Raw genomic sequence first — 8,600 nt, 5'->3', positions numbered from 1 at the left:
AATGGCTCTTTGCGCTCTTTGCAGACCCTCCACTATACTGAGGTGCTGCTGGTGGGCTGGGGGGGGGGCGGGGCATCCACAGGCTGTCTGTTTGACTCCTTGCTTCCAGGCTCAGCATCCCGCTTGCATCTGACACTAATAGAAATATGGACATGTACTATCCCTGAAAGCCTCAGCCTTATACGACATTTTCCTGTTTGGAACACAACACCTCTGGGAGTCTGTTTATCAGAACTGTGTACCAAGACAACAGGAAAAGCAGTTGCTTTCTTCTGGTAATTAATTTCAGTGTTCAGCAGTCGTCAGGTTTGGAAGAGGTTGACCACACGGACCTTTGCTTCACTATGCATGACAGTGAGGGGCCATCCCACCGCAATATGGGCTTGGCTACTTCTGATTAACCTTGATAGAATGTTGAGCTTGCCCTGCTTTAGGTTACTGGTTTTTAACTGCTGGAAGGAAAAGACCAGTAAATAGAACACCTTCCCAGCCATTTGACAGTCAGCCTGTAGCTTTCCAACGCCAAAGCAAAGGTAATTACTGAAGTACTTCTTAGCGGTTTCGAGCGATTGTTTTCTGAAATTGCACATAGCATATAAGATCTGCCACATTTGAATAGTTACTGTTCACAAGGCTCACTCTGCTCTTTCCCCTGACTGGATTTGAATAGTTACTGTTCTACAAGGCTCTCTCCCCTGACTGGGAGGCAAGCCAATGGAGAAGCAAGGCAGTGACGGAGAAAGAAGGTGAGGGAGAAGAGAGAACTCAGTTTCAACAGAGAAGCTAGGAAGGCAGATGGGATTCTGCCATGTGCCTGGGAAGCTGTTTTAGAAGCAGGTTAGAGGGGAGATAGGTGATCTCGAACAAGTGGCACCTTCTTACTGGTGGAGCCTTGTGGCCAAATGCGCACCTGATCCTCACCACCTGGCACTCATGAGGTGCCAAGATCCAAGATAATTATTTCCTCAGGCTAGCTGTCTTCGTCAGGATTACCATTGCTGTGATGACACACCATGACCCAAGCAAGTGGGTTTGTTTGGCTTAGACTTCCACCATCACAGTTCATCACTGAAGGAAGTCAGAACAGGAACTCAAACAGGGCAGAAACCTGGAGGCAGGAGCTGATGCAAAGGCCATGGAGGAGTGCTGCTTATTGGCTCGCTCCCCAGGGCTTCTTGCTCAGTCTTTTTTCTTGTAGAACCAAAGTCCTCCAGCCCAGAAGTGGCACCGCCCACAGTGGGCTGGGCCCTTCCCCATCAAGCACTATTTAAGAAAATGTCCTACAGTCAGATGTTATGGAGGGATTTTCTCAATTGAAGTTCCCTCCTTTTAGATGATTCCCGATCGGGTGGAGTTGAAATGAAACCCACCTGGCACACTGTCTTCATATCCCAAGTTATCGTCAGAGTTGCTGTTCAGACAGGGATGGCCTTGCACTTCTGACCCTCCTGTCTTCATATCCTGGAGGCTGAGATCCCAATCCCAGGTCACCAAGCCAGTGGAGGACTTGGTATGAGTTAGACAGCACTCCAAAAACTGAGCTACAACCCCAGCCTTCAACCTGTTTGTGTCATTGAGAAACTTGCAATTCTTGTTACTCAACAGACAGGTTAACAGAGGTTGCCTGAACAGCTGCCCGGGGCCTTCCAGCTGATCTCCAAGCTCAGGGTAATGGGTTTTACCTGGTAATTGTGAAAGACTTTGGAAGACAGGGTCACCTCCGTGTCAAAGAGGGACATAATACTGTATAATATTGTGGCTTTGTAATATATAGCTTCAATACTGTTTAGAAACAACTGCACATGTAAAACATGTCCACGCTCCTTGACATGTTCTAAAATGGATAGGGGTTTTTCCTCTACGAATCCTTTCTCTTTTCCTGAAACACCTCTCTGCGTTCTCCATTTTCAGCCACTTACCTTCTTTTTTCCATCTCCCAAACTGCCTGTTGCTCTGTAACAGACTCAGTTAGCCGGGCAATTGCCCTTTCATTCTCTCTCCCTACTGGACTCCAATGTTTTATTTCTTATGAGACTTATATAAATTGGTGACTGATAAACTAATTTAAACTAACATATTAATGACTGACACCACCTAGGGAATTAGTAGAAGAAGTTGGGGGTGGGGGGTCCCTTCCCTGTGGCTTCCTACTTCCACCTGAGCAGCAGCCTAATTAGGGTACCTCCAAGAGTATTGCTGTTCAAGTTAATTGAGAAGAGCTCAACATCAGGAGAGAGATGATTTCAATGTAAAGTCGGTCTTTGTTAAGGAAGGTCTCTTTTGGACTTGACTGTTTACCATGCAAGGAAATACAAACCTAAGGAAGAACTTTCCCACTGAGCAGGATGTCCAACCCTCATGGCTAGACGTTAAACTATAGCACTGACTTTACTCTTGGAAATTTTACATCTGTTTATTTATGGTGGGGGGGTCTTATGTGTCAGAGGACAACTTTTGAGAGCTGGCTCTTTCCTCCTGGGATCGAACCCAGGTCATCAAACTAGGCAATAGATTCCTTTACATGCTGAGCCATCTCACCTGCCCACTCTTTGGAGTTTTATAACTGAAGTGTGTAATTTATAATTATATACTTATAGTTCAAGTATAAGACTTGGGCATAACTTTGAAAGCATATAATTTTTTCTAGTCTGTGGATATTTTTTTAAAGGACATTTGGCTATCATTATTTATAGAGTTGAGTTTGAATCATGTACTTTGTTCAATTAAATAAGCATTTTCTCTTTATGAGGGTGGTGGTGGGGGTAATGGTGCATGCGTGCGTGCATGCATGCGTGCGTGAATGTGTGTATGTATGTATGTTTCTGAATGCACATACACTTCTGAGCACTACAGACCGATGTAAGATATTTTCCTCAGTCACTTTCCACCTTATTTTTCGGACAGGGCTCACTGAATCTAGAACTCGTTAATGTGCTAGGGTCAATCAGCAAGCCCTTAGGAGCCTCCCGACTCACCAGCATCACCAAGCCTAGCTTTCTCCAAGGCTGCTGAGACTCTTTAATTCCGTTCTTCACACTTCCGCAGTGACCACTTTATCCACTGAGCCATCTTCCCCGACCAATACAGTTTCGCCTGAACACGGATCAATTCTATGAATTAGGTGGTAAATATATTTTTCGGTTGTTTAAACTGCTGCTCAAGCCTGCAACCCGAGCCACTCTGGAGCTGATTCAGAAGTCCAGGGTCTGGGCAGAGTGAATTCAAGTGCAGCCTGGGCAACTTTGTAGGACACTGTTTTAAAACAGAAAGAGGGTTGGAGATGTAGCTCAGTGGGAGGCATCTGCCTGGCCTCCGTGAGGTCCTAGGTTCAGTCCTCAGTCTTCAAAAAGAAATATATGATGGATCAAACTTTGTATTGGACACAGTTAGCCAGCTGAGGCAGTGCACACCTATAATCCCAACAGCTGGGGGATTGAGGCAGGAAAAGGGACAGTCCAAGGCCAACCTTTACTTATTTAGGCAATGTGGGCGTGTCTAACTATAACAAATATTTATAATGGCTCCGGGATTAAGAGCACTCGTGGCCCTAGCAGAGGACCTGTTTTCAGTGCCCAGCACTCACACAGGTTCACATCATGTATAACTTCAGTTCTAAGAAATTCCAGCATGCAACTGGCACACAGACATACAGCAGACAAAACACCCATACACATAAGATAAATAAATCTAAAGTATATAAATAAATCCATACATGTAATTATAAATTTAATGGTACAGATAATTGTATTCCTTTTTATTATCATATCAAATTATATAGCTTTAATTGGACCCATTTCTCAGCATTTAATAAACCATCTGAAGTAACTTAGTAAACTATTTATTTTTTTTCATCCACTTAAAATTTCTGCCTGTGAATTCTTTACACATTGTTGATGCTATATTACATTCATTCACATGAATGTGTTAGGTCTCTTCAGTAGGTTTAGCATTTGTCTGATATTTGAGCATGATAATCTCATTTCTTATTTTTAAGTTGTTGCAGTTTTGTTTTCCAGAGAGGGTCTCACTGTGTACTTCTGGCGGGCACGGATCTCATAGACAGCTTGCCTCTGCCTCCTAGATGCTGGGATTAAAGGCATGCACCACTAGACTGGCAATCTTATTTTCTAAGCCAGAAAAGAAAATCAACAAACAACCCAGGACTCATATGCTGGCAAATGCATCCTTAGCAGCAGTGTTTCTCATTGACAGAAATCAGGACACTCCAGGAAAATCTAAAGCCCAGTGTTTGCACTTGGTGATCACAAAGGCATCGTCTAAAAGGACCAAGTGGTTTATTGACGACTACTGTGCAGATGTGTGCTAGCATTTTCACACACAGATGCAGAACCCGAGGATTCAGGGAGGCATGGATGCTAAAATGGCTGCTGTGTGCCAGAACTGGCCCAATGCCAAAGCCCGTGATTGCACATCACCTCCAAAAATACCCAATGCCCTTTGTGTCTTGCAGTGTGCAGACACGGGTGGTTAAGATACTTTGGTTTTGGTGGGGAGGGGATTGTTCCTCAGTGAAAAGTACTCATTGCTCTACCAGCGACCTGGGTTCGGCAGCTCACAATCAACCATCCATAACTCCAGTTTTCTCTCTTGACCCCCATGGACACCAGACGAGCCTATGGTACCCAGACATACAGGTAGGCAAAACTCTCATACACTTAAAATAAATCTAAAATATAGAAAATAATGTAGAGGCATGGCTCTGTCAATAAAGTACTTGCTGTGCATTCAGGAGGACCCACATTAAAAGCTGAGTGTGGCGGTGCTCCTGTAGTCCTAGGGCGGTGCTCCTGTAGTCCTAGGGCTGGCGAAACAGAGGCAGGTGGGTGCCAAGAGCTCACTGGACAGCCATCTGGTAGAACCTGTGAGCTCTGGGTTCAGTGAGAAAGCCTGACTCAAGCAAATAAAGTGGAGAGAGACTGAGGAAGACATCCAACATTGACCTCTGACCTCCACGTGGATAGGCACACCATGAACATGAGCACACATATAACTAACACATACACACAGTAATAGTTTGGAGAGAGGTGAGAGAGCCAGACAGACCTGGGTTCACCACTTAGGAGTTGTATGACTAAGGGCAGGTCAGTCTGCCTTCTGGAACCCCCACTGACACAGCTCCTCCCGAAAGACCACACCTCCTAGTTCTTCCCAAACAGCCTACCAGCTGGGGACTGAACACTAAAACACAGGAGCCTAAAGGCCATTCTCATCCAAACGTCTACATCATACAAGCCTTCAGACCTGAGTCTGATCCAAGGTCCATGAAAAAGTCCAAATGGTACACACCTGTAACCCAGGCAGTCCTGCGGGGAGACACTGGGGAGGCCATCTTAGAATAAGCAGCACAGGACCAGAAACAAATGGGAGAGAAACTGCCTCAAAAACACAGATGGTGCCTGGGGAGGACCATCCAAGGTTGCCCTTGGACCTCCATACACATACCAACATACACACACACACACACACACACACACACACACACATACTTCTGATATGGCCTGATCTTACTTTAGAAAACAAAGCCAGCCTTGTCCTGAGGAGGGCTAGTGGAAAGAAGGAAAAGTAAATGAAGACATAGCTCAGGCAGGAAGTTAGCTCGGAATAGCATAAGATAGTAGCCATGCTAGAAAAATTAGTCTAGCTTCAGAGATGGTTGACAAAGAAAGATAAACAGTGGGGATTTTTAAGAGTGTGGATTTATGCAATCTATTTTTGAGGGTCTCTTGTAACCCAAGCTTTCTTCAAACTCTCTAGGGATTGGGGATTTAGCTCAGTGTGGTAGAGAGCTTGCCTAGCAAGCACAAAGCCCTGGGTTCGGTTCTCAGCTCTGGAAAAAAACAAAAACAAAAACAAAAAAACCTCTCTAGGTACCCAAGAATATGACCTTGAACTTCTGCCCCTCCTGCCTCTACCTTCTCTGAGTGTGGAATTACAGGCATGAGCCACCACGCTCTGGTTGATGAGTGATAGGAATTGAACCCAAGGCTTCTTATAAACTGAGCTACATCCCCTGAACACTCTCTCTCTCTCTCTCTCTCTCTCTCTCTCTCTCTCTCCTGCTCTCCTCTCCCTTCTGTCTCCCTCTCCCCTCCCTCTCCTCTCTCCTTTCTCCTCTCCCCCTCTCTCCTCTCACTTCTCCCCTCCCCACCTCCTCTTCCCCCTCCCCTCTCTCCATGTGTGTCTGAGACAGGCTGATTCTCCAACCTCTACCTTCCAGATGTTAGGATTAAGATGTGCACCAAGCCTGAACAGAAACTCTGTGATTTTGTTTAGATTTCTATTTTGAGGTAGGATTTTGCTCTGCTGCCCAAACTGGCCACTCGATCTCCTACCTCAGCTTCCCAAACACTTGGGTTTCGGGTGTGTACCAGCACATCACTCAAAAATGTAGTTTCGCCATAAAATAATAGTCATGATTTAGAGATAAAATACTTTGGAAACCAATCAACAATCTCACAATAGTAGAATATGACCAAAAAAAATTTCATAAAATGTAGTTAAGTTCAATTAACAAACATTACATTTTGCTAGGAATAGCTGATTGTAATTGGTAAAATCTGATTTCTGAGGCTGGAGAGATGGCTCAGTGGTTAAGAGCAATGGCTGTTCTTCCAGAGGACCTGGGTTTAATTCCCAGCACCTATATGATGGCTCATAACTGTAATTCAAGTTCCAGGGTACCCCTCTCCCTCCTCTGGCCTCCGTGGGTATCAGGTACCTGTCTGTGCATCGTGGGCTGCAAGGTGTACATGCAGGAAAAGCACACACACATTAAGTAATCAGAGAGATAGTTTTGAAGACTTGATCTCTGATTTTGCTGTCAGCTGTCTTCTCAGAACACTTAAAGTGGCATTTCAACATATTTTAAATCCACGCCTTGTAGATCACGGCTTCCCTGTTGATGTGTCTTTTACCCCAGCTTGGTAAAGAGCCCTTACAGGTATTCAAGTTCATGCCACCTCTGTCTGACTAATAGTTCTCAGGTAATTAAATTCTGTGATCCGCCCACTTGACACATGAATCAGTTTCCTGTTAATACACCCTCTTACGTATTTAAAACAAAATAAGAAAATTTAAATAACAATAAAGCCACAAGCCAAGAAGTTTAAAATAACCACAACAGCTTCTAAATTAAAATAGAATTCCTTTGAAATCTATGAAGCGGTGCTGGAGCGAGGGCTCTGAAGCTAGGAGCTCTTGCTTCTCCTGCAGAGGATCCGAATTTGATTGCTAACACCCACACCGTGTGGCTCATAAACCACCTGCAACCCCAGCGCCCGGACATCCACCACCCTCTTCTGAGGGCGCCTGCACACATTCACGAATACACGGTTAAAAATAGGTGAAGCTTTGCTTGTGAACATGCTCAGAGTAGACCTAGAATATTAAAACTTATTTCCCCAAACAATATCTGTGCAGCCAGTAGCCGTGCTTGTCGCCGAACCGGACAACCTGGGTTTGAGCCCCGGGATGGTGGAAGGAGAGATCTGACTCCTACAGTTTTCCTCTGACCTCCACAGGTGCAACTGTGACCCTTGCCTTCCTCACAGTAAGTTAATTACAGCTCAGTCAAAATGAATGTATATCTGTAGAGGCTCGTCTCTTGTCCCACGTTAGTTGTCTAGTAAGAGAAACCGTCGAGGAAGCATAACGACATTGTGAAGTGACAAGTCCCGCAAGAAGCATCTAGGAACACCTGCCCCACCCCCCACGTGAAGACAATGGTGTATACAGATGAAAGGGCTGACTAAAATTAATTCTAATCACTCCAAAGAGTGCTTTAGGAACGCAGCTCTTCCTAAAGCACAAGATACATTTCTGAAAGCACAAGACACATTTCTGAGCTGTTAAATTTGAGCGCCACAAAATCTCGGGGGAGGGGGGGGCGGGGGGTGTGTAAGGGGAGAGCAGGTTGTTTGGCAAGCTTCTAATTTAAATCTCGCTTTATAGACGCGTGTTAACCTCACTACTGAGAAAACAGGGTCTCCAGAACTGTAGTGAATGGCAGCAACAGAAGGCTAAATGTCCGGCTTCTGTGCGTGCTCTTGTAGCTACCCCAGGAGCATGTTACTTAATGATTCGGGGCTGGCGAGACCCAATTTCACATTTTCTCCTCCTCCTCGTCTCCTCCTCCTCCTCCTCCTCTCCCTTCTCCTCCTCCTCTCCCTCCTCCTCCTCCTCCTCCTCCTCTCCCTTCTCCTCCTCCTCCTCCTCCTCCTCCTCCTCCTTTCTTCTTCTTTTCCCTGAACTCAATCTGCAGACCCGAGTTGAGGTTGGCCACAAACTCAGAGATCTGCCTGCCTCTGCCTCCCTAGTGTCCTGAGACTCTTTAATCTTTGTAATAACCTTTGTATGCTCTGCCATGCCCAACATGGAACCACAGAGTCTTGCAGTTTGTGCGTAACATTTCCATTGCCATCCATAGAACTGTAAAGGAAAACCTAAGCTGGGGCAGAGTTGTGTTTGTGTGACCTTGAGTAAAGTGCAAGTGACTCAATGGCTGCGCAGTTACTGGGAGGCACTGCATGGGAAGGATTAGGAGGCGTGGCCTCATTGGAAGAGGCGTGTCATGGCGGGGG

At 45.5% G+C, this 8,600-nt stretch overlaps 1 protein-coding gene across 1 annotated transcript in view; it reads left to right on the top strand.

The window, feature by feature from the left end:
* The first annotated feature begins 481 nt into the window (after window positions 1-481).
* The window catches only part of Baz1a (bromodomain adjacent to zinc finger domain 1A), a 124,308-nt gene continuing 116,189 nt past the window's right edge, over window positions 482-8,600 (top strand). Inside the window, exon 1 of the mRNA XM_021179125.2 lies at window positions 482-533. The gene's annotated coding sequence lies outside the window, so the exon portion shown is untranslated. The remainder of the gene's footprint in view (window positions 534-8,600) is intronic.

This window comes from Mus caroli, chromosome 12 (genome assembly GCF_900094665.2).
Source record: "Mus caroli chromosome 12, CAROLI_EIJ_v1.1, whole genome shotgun sequence".
Lineage (NCBI taxonomy): Eukaryota > Metazoa > Chordata > Mammalia > Rodentia > Muridae > Mus > Mus caroli.
The sequence above is the reverse complement of the archived record's forward strand: the minus strand, read 5'-3'. Positions and strand labels throughout refer to the sequence as shown.